This window comes from Anticarsia gemmatalis, chromosome 21 (genome assembly GCF_050436995.1).
Source record: "Anticarsia gemmatalis isolate Benzon Research Colony breed Stoneville strain chromosome 21, ilAntGemm2 primary, whole genome shotgun sequence".
Classification (NCBI taxonomy): domain Eukaryota; kingdom Metazoa; phylum Arthropoda; class Insecta; order Lepidoptera; family Erebidae; genus Anticarsia; species Anticarsia gemmatalis.
Window position 1 is genome coordinate 641,782 of NC_134765.1, and position 15,938 is coordinate 657,719.

General features: G+C 33.4%; 1 protein-coding gene and 1 long non-coding RNA gene across 4 annotated transcripts in view; one reads left to right on the forward strand and one right to left on the reverse strand.

Moving 5' to 3' along the window:
* LOC142982387 (uncharacterized) overlaps window positions 1-15,938 on the reverse strand; it is an 88,289-nt gene that overhangs the window by 38,964 nt on the left and 33,387 nt on the right. The gene's annotated exons all lie outside the window — the stretch shown is intronic.
* The window catches only part of LOC142982390 (uncharacterized), a 147,841-nt gene that overhangs the window by 31,574 nt on the left and 100,329 nt on the right, over window positions 1-15,938 (forward strand). Inside the window, exon 2 of the long non-coding RNA XR_012959982.1 lies at window positions 4,443-4,474. This is a non-coding gene — a long non-coding RNA (uncharacterized LOC142982390). The remainder of the gene's footprint in view (window positions 1-4,442; window positions 4,475-15,938) is intronic.

Genomic DNA, 15,938 nt, shown 5'->3' on the forward strand with positions numbered 1-15,938 from the left:
TAGTATGCTCTTGAGATGCCTCTTATGACTGCAATACTATCATGATCTAGGTAGATGCTCCCATCATGCTTCCAATACACTTGTTATGTTATTAGCACCTTTATATTGATTTAATTTATTTATATTATACCTATGTGTGTTCGGTAGTGTTGGTAGCAGCTCCTTACATCATCAAAAATTTATACCTAATCGAAAGATTGTTAAAATTAATTGGCGATTAAAAAGAGTGGCCTGGAGTTTCTTGCCAGCTCTTCTCATTGGCCCTACCTTCCGAACTGGCGGTAAATTCACTCTCTGTATCATTGACTATCATAAGTGTCAACATTTGACCTATATGAATAAATGATTTGATTTTGATTTTGATTTTGATTTTAGTATTTTTTTTATGTATGGTTCTTTAAAGCTGAATAAGAATAATTTTCTCTTAAATTCCTGAGTTTAAATATTGTATTTTTTAACTTTACGCTTGTTATGCCTAAGGTGTAAGCAGAAGTGCTTCAATTACGCTCATGATTCCCCATTTACAATTTCAATTGTGGATTAATTTTATAAAACTGTGTGAAGTAGCCTATTTGACTACTAGACTTATTGTGCCAAATGGAGTCAAATTTTAATGTTTTGAATAAAAAAGTATAGATGAATGATCCGTATTTTACTGAGATTAAGAATAAGGAGGAAAAGGTTTGTGGTAGGGTCCAATCCAACTCTGAAAAAAATAATTTATAGTAAAGTTCCCGTGTAAAGTACCTTTTTTTATTTCTTTATCATATTAAGTACAGGATAACATGTTAATTTCTATAACACATGTCATGTAAAGAGTAGTAAAGTAAAAGTGATTGGTCAGGAAGGGTGCCGGTCTGCGCGTGGCACTCCCTGCCTTGAACAAGTTGCATGACTACAGTATGGTAATTCATGACATAAGTTACATGTTATGCTTACAAACCGTAATGATAGAGCCGTCTAAAAATATATAGTGTCTCGAGTTTGATTCCTGCGTCAAAGTCCGCTTCGGTGGCGCAGTGGTTTAGGTCGCAACCATTGTTGGGGGGTCCTGGGTTTGATTCCCACACAGAACAAATAATATGTGCGATGCTCAACTAATTATTTCGGGTCTGGTTGTACTTTGTGTCAGTTGTTTATATGTTTGTAAAAGTTTACGAGGCACAAAAGTATTTTTTAGTGCGGGAATTGATTTTCAAGAAAGTTTGTCTATGGCGTAGCTGTGATAGCAGCAAAGCATAACCGCCAGACTATTTAAATTGATAATTAATAAAGGTATGGGCAAGCATTAGCGTTCGTTATAATAACAAAATAATAGATCTATTATTATTCAATACTTAATTATAATTCAAAAAGATTCCCATGCAATAGTACTCTAAATATGTAGATCCAATCTCATTATAGGGTTAACTCGGGTTAAATTAACCTTATAAGGTTAATGACATCAGGATATAACTGTACAAAGGCTAACCAGAGGTTAGAGGCCTTATATAGACAGTTATGAAGTCATTTTCTATAGAAATTTATAGTAATTTTAAATGATAGCTATAATTATGTCATTTTATTCTTGTGTGACGTTTATGGAGAGGTATATTATTTGAAACTAGCTGACCCGCGCAACTTCGCTTGCGTCACATAAGAGAGAATAGGTCAAAATTTTCCCCGTTTTTGTAACATTTTTCACTGGTACTCTGCTCCTATTTGTCGTAGCGTGATGATATGTAGCCTATAACCTTCCTCGATAAATGGATTATCAAACACTGAAAGAATTTTGCAAATCGGACCAGTAGTTCCTGAGATTAGCGCGTTTAAACAAACAAACAAACAATCAAACAAACAAACTCTTCAGCTTTATAATATTAGTATAGATTAGAAGGTGAATTTAGAGATTATTTGGTGTAAAGGAATCATGGTTACCTAATATTTTTTTGTTATGCAAAGGTTTGAGATTATTTCATTTTATAACAACTAAAAATGCCTTCGGGTTTACACCAATTTCGATTCCAATTTTCTCACCTGCCAAGTCTGTCTTAAGAAATGCAATGAAAATGTCTAGATTTGGTCCTAGATAGAGAGGTCGGTCTAGATCGTGAGGAAATTGTACCAATCGTAGGAAACCAGACGAGATATGTATCTGTACACGACTTGTTTGTATCGGGTCATCTCGAAATAGGTGCTAAGATTAACTTGTAATTTGATGTGACTCAATCGATCTACAAACAAATATAATAAGTGCGAATTTCTGTCTGTTTGTTACGGTTTTATGGCGAAACAATAGACCCGAATTCGGTGAGTTCGATTCCCACAGGACACAATTATTTGTGCGATCCACAAATAGTTGTTTAGGGTCTGGCTGTACTTTGCTTCCGTTGTTCGTATGTTTGTAAAAGTCACCGACCTAGGAGCGATTCTTAGTGGGGAGATTTCTATAAAAAAAACTAAATTATACCAACGTTGTGTCATGAGTTGACCAATATTTAACGCATACTAACTTTAGAAACAGCTGAAGTTTGTTTTTTTTTCGACATGGTAGTCTCTTAACCCACCCAATTGATGACACTTAATATAGTGTTTATTTTGCTATGTATTTTTTTAATGGCGAAAACATTTTAACAATACCAACTAATTGATTAAACAGTTCTAGAAGGAATACAAAGACCCCAGACTACTCGAATCGTGGTGGACTCGAGGCTTAATCCATTTGTTATTCCCGACAATTTGTTCAGCACTAGGATAGTTTTCTATAAGTTTATTTATAATTTTAAAAATATATTAATTTTCTAATGTGTACTTGTTTTAATCGTAAGAAATTATCTCTAATTATCATATAATTATTAAAATATTACAGTAAAACATTAAGTTAAATGTCTAATCTTTTCTACGCAATACAAAAGGCATCTTCTCAAATATGTTTTGCGTCACTAAATTACACTGTAATGCAAAATAAATGGCACATTGCGAACTAAACGTCTCTGTGTTAATTACAACTGAGTTTGTTGCGAAAATGACAAATATTTTGATGTGTAGGGACTGGATTATGAAACAGTAAAATAAACTTTGGTATAGTTTTTCCTACTAATGGGCCTTCTTCAAGTAAAAAAGAGGTTGGACCTTTTGTTAAACCAGGCTGGGAACTTTGCGTTCCTTAAAGATACAGGTTTCCTTTACTATGACAGTTCGTCCGAGCAACACATAGTGATCTTTATAATGACCTAATATATAATATACGTATACTACCTCTACTATGTACACAATAAGTGTTTCATTTTTTCCAAGGTGTAGAAAGGTACTAAAGAAAGTCACTTGCAACATTTTCAAATTTTTTCTACTTCAAACCTAACCATTTAAAGACCAATGAGTGCAAAAATAACAAAAAACTAAATTTGTAGATCCCGCAACTAAAATGTTACTTATAGATTTTGAATTCACGACACCGTAATATGATGTCTAAATTATTGCATCACGCGACGTCTAATAAAGGTGGTAAAGGTGTTTAAATCTGACCTCAGAGGTCTAATCTAGAGTAATAGACCAATTAAGGTTATAGTAGTTTGTGACTAATTGGTATTGGACCAATTTGAAAATTATAATATGTATGTAATTGGTTTATTAGTGAAGAACAGCTGAATTTGTTGAAGTGCTATTTATTTTGGTACTTTTTTATATCTACTAAGAGAACCGCCGTTAAGCCATGTCAAAGGCCTTTCGGGCGGCTTGAACAACTTTGACACCAGGTTGACCACTAACCATACGACAGAATGGAATAGAGAATCGAGAATTTTGGATACAAACATTTTTTTTTTATATAGAAATATTTTTCTTAAAGTGTTTTCAAATGTCAAATAATAGCTAGTCAATAGTATCGACTGTGGAAAAGATATTGATCAGTCAGAGACAAATAATTTCAAATGCCTGTACATTAATCAGATACGGATACAAATCGTGACCATTTAGTTCAGAAGACAGTCTGGAATCCCTGAAATTAGTGAGGAAATAAAAATTATGAGTTGATGTCCCGCAATTTGTTGGTTGCGAGATGGTTGCCAGCAACCGTGTATTACGAGGTCTCTCATTTGTGTGATAGTACCCTGTACTTAGAATTCCGTTGTACAAGCATTTTTTGATTAAGGATTCTAGAATCTTATTTTTAGTAGTTTAGTATTATACTAGTACTTAGAATAAGGTCCATCTAGGCGGATTTCAACCTATGTATATGTTCTTTAGGTACAAATCTGTGTTATTGTTTCCTGAAGGAGACATTTTAATTTATTTATTTACTTTAATATGAGATTACTTTTATTCAATAATATAATTGTGATCATGTTATTTGTTGATGAAATTACATAACAAGTGCTTGTATTGTTACACGGAAATATATACTCGTAGGGAAAACCTCAGTTTGCCTTTTGAAAAGTAGTAATTTTGTTTTCTTTTTTTTTCAGATAAGCAAAGCCGAAAAGCAGAAGTATCTAAGGTAAGATTTCATGAAACAATTTTTATAACGGCAATACTTTTGCAGTGGTATAGTCAGGTAGAGTCTAACTCTACTCATATTTAGCGGAACCATAGTGTATAAGTTTCAAATGACATTGTTAGGATTGCAAATTCGAAGGATAAAAAGCGGGATTCTATTAATTCGTCGTCTGCGTGTCAAAAGGCTGTATCTTACGATCCGTGATAGTAAGACAGTTTAAATTTTCGCATAAGACGTTATTTCTATTGCCACTATAGAACAAATACTGAAGAACAAAATACAATTAATATTTCCATGCAATAAACGCGATTTTATTGCCGTTTTTTTTCATCTACAAACACACAGTATCTAGTTAGTGTCCATATGCATAGTATTTCGCCAACATAGCAGTAATTGTCTGAAGGACGTCACGCCGCTGACCGACTAATGATGCGAGACATCGATTGTTACAACTTATGCAGGATTATCTTGACGTTATCTTTATTTGCATACTATATTTTTTTGCATTTTAATATAGTGTTGGAAATATACTACCTAACATGCCATAAAAAAGCATTGTTATATAGCCTGCGATCACGGCCAGCCTAATCTGAGCCCAAACGTCGGGTATTCTAAAGTAAAATGTGTTTTCACGTTAAATCCTTTTTTCTTTGTTGGTATATTACATATCTAATTGCTACTCCTTTTTTTTTGTTCCACCTATATTCCTCTAGCTTTCGTCCAGTATATAAAATAAAGTTTTTTTGAGTAGTGTGTGCTTATCTCCGCAATACAACTATCTGCACATTAAAACGTAAGAATATAGTTTCAGTGGTTTGGTGAAAACAATGTACAGTTAGATAAATATAATAATATGAATATTAAACGCAAAAACTAATAAAACCTATTACTTATATTGACAAAACAGTTAATTAAATCACTTATTTATTAATGGCTCTACAAAAACAAAAGTATTATAATACACCAACAATAAAACTATAGCTTTTATAGGAAAATATTTTCTCACATTTTAAACAATATACATTATTATTGATCATTGACTCTACATCAGCTCTACCGTACAAAGAGCCAAGCGTGATTAACATCAATAAATTGTTTACAAGTGCCGTTGAACTCTATGTATTTATAAATCAATACGTCTCTATGTCTACCTAGAGTTTTGTACGAGCTCTACATGTAGCGTGTTTGTAATAAAACAGGTATTTTTCAGTCAACTTTCATACTAAGAATTAAAAACCTTATTACAGCCAAATACTGAAAAGTCCACCAACTTTGATAAACTCTTAAGTACAATGCTTATTAAGCTTGAATATATTTCTTTGTCTCTTTGGCGTAAAAATTTGAATATTTTTCTATTTTCACCTGATAGACTAGTACTTGAACAGACTAGACCTGAAATAACCGTTTTTAAACTCAAAAATAGTAATTCAGTGCCAAATCTAAACTGCGGTGTAGATAATTTAACAAAAAGCTAGTTTAAGGCCCCATACAAAATATAAAATACTTTAAAAACTACACTCCTTAATCTTTTTTTATAAAATCATAATAACAAGTGGGTGAAACTGACAATAGCGTGTCTGCAAATACACCGACTGTCAACAATGTATAAATTTTCATAAACGTACATTTTTAAGTTCACTCGTACAATATATTACATGCCACGCATGTGGGCCTAAATTAAAAAAAATGAGTCTAAACCCATTCGGCTAAAGCAACAGACATTGATTTATAAGACTCTACATAGCTTGTATAGTGACACTGTATTACAAAATATTTACTCTACAGAGCACGCAATAGAGCTATCAGATGGACTCTACATGCGATCGCTCCAATAAAATTGTATGTAGAGAAGCGTGAAATTGTACGCGCCTTCGCAACCTGTTAGGTAGAGTTCGAGACGTAGCTACGCTATAAATTATATTTTTAAAACTGATACTTATCGTTATGAAGTACAAGTTTGCTGACTTATAACTATAATGAAATCTGCTACAATACAAATAGATTTTTTCTATTATATTGTAATACAATATAACCATTAATTTTGTTAATAACTTTACAATACTACATCAATAATTACATTGATACTATTTATTTTTAAAGAAATAAATTTAAATGTTTTTATGTGAAATTACATCTGTGAAAACTATTCAAACCATAACACTACAGCTGATTCCAGGTTTGACGTTTGGACCCGGTCAACTTATGTTTAATATTTTGTGGGGTGTATTTTTTTAGAAGATTTAATTAACTTGCCAAAGTCAATCAAATTGAGATTTTGAAAAAAGACTATGTACATATTATTGCGACGCAATTATACCCAAAACAAATTGTCTGACCCATTTTAAGTTGTCATAATATTATCTACGGCTAAATTTCATTACTTCTAGTTCGGTTATAGCTTAGCTTTAGTTAGAGCATAAGGCTGTATCTCAAACAGCCGTACAGAGAGTCGGAACAATGAATAATAGAGCGTCTGTAACCGTTTATTTGTGCTAACAAATTGCTGCCGCCTTGTCTGCGACTCTATCTAGAGTTCTATCTTATAATACTGGGTTTATATCCTAGAAAATGAAGCGAAAGAGACTGATAAATATTGTATCATATGTATCACAGTAAGAGCAAAGTAAGCATTTATTTTATACATATATACTATTATATACATAATATCATAGGTGTAGGTAGAGACCAAAGAAGTGTTCTTTGGTCCGATCCTTACAAACTGCCCTTGCTTTATTCACATCCATTCATCATGCATTTATCTTATTTTCCAAATAAATAGTGCTTTTTTATTGTATACCTCAAATAATTATTAGTTTATCTTAGATAATGTACCTACATTTATAAAGAAATTCAATTCTAATAAATTGTATTTTGATTTGTTTTGAAGTGACTATCTATCGGGTTATAATGCTTGAATATGTTCAGATTGAAATTGGTACAATGGTAGACATCAGTAACCAATTTATAGCATAAGTTTAAAGTTATCGCGAATGAAGAAAAAGGGCAGGCAATAATGACCAATTTATGCGGTATTCAGACGTGTTATATATTTATGTAATTTCTTAACTCAAAGGTGCGTGCTACAAAAAACGTGTTTCACAAATAAACTCCATTACACAAATTCAAGATAATCGCTTATTGAAATATGTATGATTGATTCACAATATTAACAATGCAGGTAGCACAATGAACAAATTGTTCGGAAATTACTTGAACACCGCTGTTCATTGTTCATTGCCAATCTTGCGAGAGTTCGAACAAAATTGTATGCTTTTGTGGTGATTATATTTTAATTTAGTTATTTCGATCTAATGCTACTCGATTGCTAAGCACGAGACTCTTCGTAATGATGAGATAAATAAATTCATAACGCATTGTGGGTTAGGCTGTAGCCTTACTTGAAATGTATTGTGTATTATATTATTAATTGATAAGCAAGCAAGTTAACTCTGAAATTATTGGTATTTTAATAAAATTGGTCAATATTGTTCTTTCATTTTATTTCTGTGTTTACGCTTCTAAGATAGTGACAAAATTGCAAACTATCAAACATCAAGCTAACTAAAAAAATTTGGACTATTTCGCACAAAATACCATAAACATAATATTACAATTCTTCTTGTCGTATGGTTAGTGGTCAACCGTCAACCTAGTGTCAAAGTTGTTCAAGCTGCCTGAAAAACCTTTGATATGGCTTATGTGTTACAATACAAAAAAGATACTGCTTATACTGTTATATCTTTACCGTGTACCGTATAAATAATGGTACAAGAACTTTTGACCTCACAGAAGAAATGAGCCATTTCGACCCACATTCACCGGAAGTGAATAATAACTACATATCTATAGACAATAGTCGCCCTTGACCTCGTCTCATCAGCCGTCCATCATGCACGTGACCTTCAGGTTACATCGGAAATGTAGCCGGATATCTAATGTACAGGTAATCAGGTATTATTATAGGAATAGGGTATTATTATATTGTTGTATCTATGATTTAGGATAACTTAGAGAGTAGTTTAATGGTTAATGTAGTGTGTGGCTGTTAATCTTCTTATCGTATCGTTAGTGGTCAACCTACTGTCAAAGTTGTTCAAGTGGCCCAAAGGCCTCTGTCGTGGCTTAACGACTGTTATCTTAATTGAAAACAACCGGGACCGACTTCTTACGTGCCCTTCGAAGTGCGGAGACGCCCAGCTCAAAAACCACTATGCGGTCACCCATCTATGAAATGAGCACGTCAAGGGTTGCTTAACCTACTGATCGTTTAACGAGGTGAGGGCAAATGGCTATGGGCGACAAAATAAAAGCACCCTACTATAATCTCATCCTACTATAATCCCATTATAACATGCAGAAAAATGCTAACCCAGAAGTGTTAAGAAAAAGCTCGGCATAATCGAATAATCGCTGATATACTAATTAAATGTGTTTCTCATGGTTGTGTAACATTCATCTGTTGTGTGTAATGACTGTGAGAGTCACCGGCGATAATGCGAGCTATTGTGACGCGTGCCGAGTAGGACGGTGACTCTGTGCGTGTACGTGCCGGTGGATTAAGGGGATTTAAATAGGATTAAGGCTAGAATATTACTTCTTTTGGGTAGTTTTGGGGTAGAAGAAAAAATAAGGTAAATGTTTATGGAGAATGAAATTTTGCTGTGCAAAAATTTGCTTAAAAATTATCATCTACTGGGTTTTTTAATTGGTTAATTTCGGTTAATTATTTTGCCATAATCGAGTCTCCTTTTGGATTTTATAGGTGCCAAACCTTTCGATTAAATATGTCTGCAGAACAGAAAAATAACTCAAACAATACATTTAATTTCTTTCACTATTTCCGACATCTGTGTAGAAAGATTTCACGGTATACAAAGAATTTCATCTCCTAACCAAGGTAACTAACTATCAATGCAACAAATTTCATTAAAAACCTTATAGTCTTTTGTGTAAAACATCAAAACCTTAATTCCACTACCTTTGCAAACTTTGGCATTTACATTATCTAGATTATAGAGGCATATTTAAACCACAAGTAAACCTTTGACCAGACTTAAGAATAGTCGAAAATGCTTTGAAAATATTTTTTAATCTTAGGTATTATACAAATACCTACTTTTCCCACACTGATCCACTTGATTGCACTTAAGGTCATGACCTCTGTCCACTCAGAGCTCCACTTACGATTGTTTTATTATTAGAAATTGTGACCTTTTATTACAATGATTTTTATTCGCAGTTGTGACCTAAAGACCTTATGATTTGCGTCACGTTCAAAGGACGTGAGAATTTGACAAAATATAAGCAGCTCTACAGAGAAATTATTATTTATTGTTTTAGGACAGTATTTAAGTTAATTTTATGAGCATTAAAATAAACAGCAAAAGATACATTTGTTTTTTCAGCCCGTAGACGGGCCCACTGGTGGAAAAAGTCTTTCTTTTTTCCATCTAAAAGTCCTACAGGGGTAGAGGTTGCTAATAAATTTATAACTGATCCATATTGTGAAAATTGTGGTCCGTGAATTTCAATAGACATTTTCATGACAAACAAGGCGAAAGATAAATACCGCATTATCTAGTTTCGTCAAAAGTGGTTAACTAGTTTAGCCATTAAACGTAACATGTATACTAAAATACTATCAAAATGATACCTCTTGCATTTATATTCTAAACAACAATATGGCTTTTTCCCAAAAAATCGCTCCCGCTACCGCTTGTGATTTACCCCACTCGTTCACTTTCACTACAGCGGGATGCGCGCCACTCGGCCGAGCGAGTAATCGATTCAGAAATCGTTTAATTACTCGCATCTCGTATCTCGCATGCCGTAATACTAATATTATCTTAGACAACGTAATTCGTTAATGTCTTTGAGTTGTTGAAATTATGAAATGACTATTGTTAAATGAAGAGTAATGATTTAGAAAGAATGTTGGAATATCTGTGATTTTTGGCCTTAAATGTAGTTACTTAATTAATACTAGCCTTGCATTGAAAGAAATATTAGGTTGGCCAAATTTACGAGACATTATTTGACTATGAAATTTGAAAAAAAAAAAGATAAATTGTTGTTCAGCAAGAACTTTTTTGTATCGTTGATGCCTAGCTGTCAAATAGAATGTAGTTTATTAGGCCAGAAAGCCCTTGAAATGACTTAAGTATCGCAATTTTTTTTCGTAATCGACAGCAACCGGAATCATAAGCCATTATTAGTACAGTACGCGAATCTCAAATATGACTAAGCGATCACCCATCTTACTAATATCCGTGCCAAAGGTTACTTAACCCACTAATCATTTATACTGTAATCTATCCTCTTTCTATAAACTCTGAAGACCCAAGCAAATACCATGTAATTTATAGTGAAAGTATACGATTCTATAGTTGATAAGAAACCTCCCAAGAATGGGAGCCTTGCAAAATATTGTCCCTATAATGGCAGAGAGTAAGTAAAAGCTAACTACTGACCTTAGGGTCAAACTTTCAACCGAACGCCTTTGAAATTGAACTTGTAGGGTGAGCAGAATGTTTAAGGTCGAAATAATACTGATGTTTTGTGAAATATACTTAAACATTCGGCTCAATAAGGCAACAATGAGTTTTCATTATGTCTGTATTTTAAACTGATTTTAACACGCGGTTTTACTTACGTATAAATTGATTTATTTTTACTATTTTACTCGTATTTTTTTGGTTTTCTCTTAAAAAAACCTCTAGCAAAATATAAAAGAAACTGTCGGATTTGTCGCTCGCTACTAAAACATTTAGCGATTCATTTTTAATTACATAGAATGTTATTTATTTCTTTTACCATGTCTCAGCTTCAGTCTTCAGAAATGGTATATCTAAAGTAGTTTAACGCAACTAAGATTTAGTCGGAATTGCATAAAGTATTAGTTCACTTTCTCTGCTAACTGTACTGACCCTTTCTACCGATCTGCGACTTATAAGGTTGTGACATGGTTTACGGGTTTATTAATGATTTATGCTTTCAATTTCATTCTCATCGACAATCCCTAGAATTGTATAAGGAAACTTGAATATTGAAATATGATTTCAACCAATTTAAGATGGGAAATGTTTTGCGGCTGCTTTAGTTAATGTATTTCTTGTAACATAATGCCTATTGCACCCGAATGTGTAAGCAGGAGAAGGGTTTAAGGGTGTATATATAAGGGTGTATAATAAGGTTTTAATTGATATCATGTTCGAGTAAAGAGTTTTTTTGTCATGGTGTAGAACCATACTAGGGGTTATAATTACGAAAATTTTAGCATATTATAAATTTAACGATTTTAAAGTATCGCGACTTGTACAAGAAATATTAAAATGTAACGGGTCTTAACTAGGGAATGCAATCCCGACTCGAGATCGTCAACTCGAGATCCCTCGCGATCAGAAATATCAATCCCGCGGGATCCCGAGATTTTCGGGATCCCGTCTAGTTAGTAAAAAAAATACAATTCGAACGGCTTGTTTAATGTAATATGTATTGTGTGTGATACACACATATTACATTAATTTATTGCATGTGTTGAATGCAATAAATTATTATTTGAAAGAAAATAAAAGCCTTTATTTTTCAATATTACTAACAACGTAACATAATTAACAGGTGTAATAACATGAGCATAATCAAAAAAGTAGGTGTAGCTCCAGGAGATCAAAATAAAAAGTAATCACATGGCATTTTGAAAGTAGACTCTTAAAATACAAAGTGTATCAATAGTACGAGCTTCTAATCGGCATCTTAAGTCTATTGCAATGTAGCCAACTGCTGAAAATGCCCTCTCCGACAATCCCGAACGGGATCTCGTCATATTATGCTTCGGGATTGATCCCGAAAAAATACACGGGATCTCGCGAGATCGGGATCCCGCGAGATCGGGATTGCATTCACTAGTCTTAACTGCGATTGAAAATGAAAAGTTAGGTAACCTTATTTGTTTACATTCGACGAGTCGAAATTACTCTGATTTTACCACTTAACTACATAGTTATCTACAATAACACAAAGTAAAACTACAAATGACATAACAGATACAATCTAGCATTAAACAGTACACGTAAAAGTCGTGTACATTACGTGTCGTTGTCATTTCAGATTTATTGTTCAATTTAATGAGCTGAGACGATGTCCATCACTGTAGTGTGTAACTATGTATGTTATGTTAGTTTCAGGTTAGACTAGGTTTAAAAACTTGCCTTGATTTACAAATAGGTGTGAATTGTGACTGTTATAGTCACTTGCTAATTTTTAAAGATAAATGTACACGAAAGAGCAATTACGATTGAATTAGAGCCTGTTATAACATGCGTTATAACTTTGTTTATCCGAGACTAGATTTTGACAATTAGCTTAGACAATTTCGTCAGAGTTTTCAAGTAGTCAAAAATTTTCTGGGGAAAAGTTACCTGTATTGAACAAAAAAATAAAAAATTATCTCTTAGTACTTCTCAACACTTTCTGAGGAATCTTCATACCAAATATTTACTTTTTAAGCTCAGTAGTTTCGGCTGTGCGTTGTCCATCAGCCAGACCGTCAGTAACTCAGTAACGGAAGAATTTTATATATTGATTCCTACGCAGTCAGTAAGACATAGTTTCTCGAATAAAACTATCAATGGATAAAGTTATTTAATAAGTTCACACAATGAGTGTGTTGTGTGTAGGAAATGTGTATTTAATTTCTTTATCATGTATGTATGTTAATAAGCAATATTTATAATCAGTTCTTTATTTGCTTGTTTGTAAAACATCTTTAGAAAACAAGGCACAACAATAGCACCAAGTAATGGAAATAGTCTAGTCACTTCTCGAAAGGGAATATTATTTCTCTCAGATTTATGTTCCAATCAATTTAATTTATAAAATTTATTGAAAACTTATGAATCTCTCATTCATAAGTTTATAGGTCTATGAAAGGTTTGAAATATATTTGCTACTTGAAATGAGAAGTAAGTAGGAATCACGAATGAAGTCACGAGTTTAAGTTAGTGAAATAAAAAGTGTCATGCACCAGATTACAACGAGCGTGAGAGTAAGTTGTGTGTAGTCTAAGATATGAACGAAAGCGATTTACACCTTAAAGCATAAACGAAATAGAAATTAGGCAAAAAAAAACTGTGTTTTCTTTCATAGAAATGACTGGTCCAAAATGCTGAAATGCGCGACTTCGCTCACGTGTAATTTAAATAAAGCAAAAACTGTTTTTTTATTGATAGTAATATTATTTCGTCTTTAGCTTACATCTAGGCTTACTACCGTAAAAATCGCCCGAGCTGAACAGCTTGGGCGATTTTTATGGAAGTAAGCGTGTAAGACATGAAATTAAGAATGGAAAACAAAATCATATGTACATCAATAGTGCCTAAGCTTACCTAATTCAGTATAACCAAAGTGATGTTGACATAGTACCATCATCAGACAACAACAAGATGTTTACCAAACAATAAACCCTATAATTATAATTGAATAATGAGTATGATGAAAGGTGACCGGCCATTTTGTGTCCTTGACACGTATTTCAACCACGCCTACCTAATTTATATTTAAGTACTAATCATTTATAGTATATAAGAGTCTATTGTCTTATATCTAAGTTAAACAACCCGTAACTGATAGTTATCATATAATCACGGCTCTACTTTTCATGCAAATCGTTTGTAATTAATTCGAGAAAATGATTTAGTAATGCGAGAGTTTGTTTGCTGTGTAGATATACGATTTGAATAGATGGTAGTTGATAGATAGAACTGAAACTTTAATGGCCTTTTCTAAAATAATTATTGTAGTCGTTTTTTCCGTTGTTGCAATGTTACAATAACCAAAATTATGTCTATTCCTACTTTTGCAAGGTTTTTGTAAACCGTCTATAGAACTATCGAATATCAAATTAATTATTCTTATGTAAAATTAATGGCGTTCAGTTTGGGCTCTATCCGCGAAAATAGTTAACAAAGCTACCTACATTTATTCCCTTTAAATCTTTTGGGTTACATTGCCTATCAATTAAAGAAAATTAACGTGCTGATTTTCAGGTAATTATTTATTATTAAATTAATGATATACTGAAAAACTGTTTACGCAATGTTTTTAGTCGTACTTTTACTCGTAGCTTGCCAAAATTCTGAGTCTTCAAACCTACAAGCATGGTAAAAACATACCGCAAAATTTCTCAAAATTAGTTTAACAGTTTTCAAGATAACAACACTTTCCCTCAAAGTGGGATAGTCTGGGATATCCCAGCAGTGAGCAAGAACGTGAGCTTGCCTCGTGTGGTAAATGTTTCCCACGATACACGACGTGTTATCATTTGAGATCAGTCTTATCTAACGCATCACGCGCACGAGTGTATGTACTTGCGGCTTGGTTTGACTAAGTTACCTACAGACATCCTTTTATTAATATTAATGCGAAAGTCTGTCTGTTATGCTTCCACGGCTTACCTGCTAAACCAATTTCGCTGAATTTCAGCGATTTTATTGGAGATCAATTATTATTTACACGGTATCCAACATGGATATTTTATGTATAATAGAATACGGGAACTAACGCGAACACGCATTTTACCTTAAAATGCCTAACGTTTCGACGCAGGTTGCACTCGCCGTGGTCGCACTCCGTGAGTGCAACCTGCGCCGAAACGTTTGTTGCAACGCGAGTGTTTAAAAGTTATGATGGATATTTTATGCATAATAAAAACCACGTTGGCATAGCCGTTGGTATAAGCTAGGTTATGCCAGCCGTTTCGTTCGCGGGGATCTGATGGTGTATATAAACTATAAGCTTAGTTTCATCCACCTAATTAAGACTAGCAGTCAATGTACAGGTAGATTCTCTAATCCTCACTTTCACAAACGATTGGAACGATTTCAGGCAAGCGAAAGCTTAACTTGCTCTTCGCAGCACAGAGATCTATACTTTCGACTTCAGTACATCAAAAAATTTCATCACTATATAACCTACTAATTCAGAAACGCTCAAGATTCGAACCTGAGACCTCTGCTCAGCAGTTGCACACACTTTCCATGCTTCACGTAAGACGCGTTTTTTGATAATGGAGAATGTTAACAAATTTGGATTATTAGCTCTCCATATTCTCTGTTAAAAATAAAAAATACTAGTGAAAGAATTGCTTTGATACGTCAATTAGTTTTCGATTTATAAGTAAAACAAGTTGTAACCGCGCGAGTCGGTGTGACGTCATTGTACATTACTCTAAGTCTGGCTCACATAGTCTTTTTTAATAATATTTACTATTATTACGCTTTAAATGTAATAAGCAGACGAAAACACAACAAAATACTGCATAAGCTATTACATCTACGGCTGGAGACTTGATATTAAGCGGGACGCGGCCCGCGCGGCATGGTGTACTATGACGTCACGCTGTTAGCGGGACTCGATATTTTTTGAAACTTTGAATGCTTGTAAAATCAAAACTACTTGGTATTTTTGA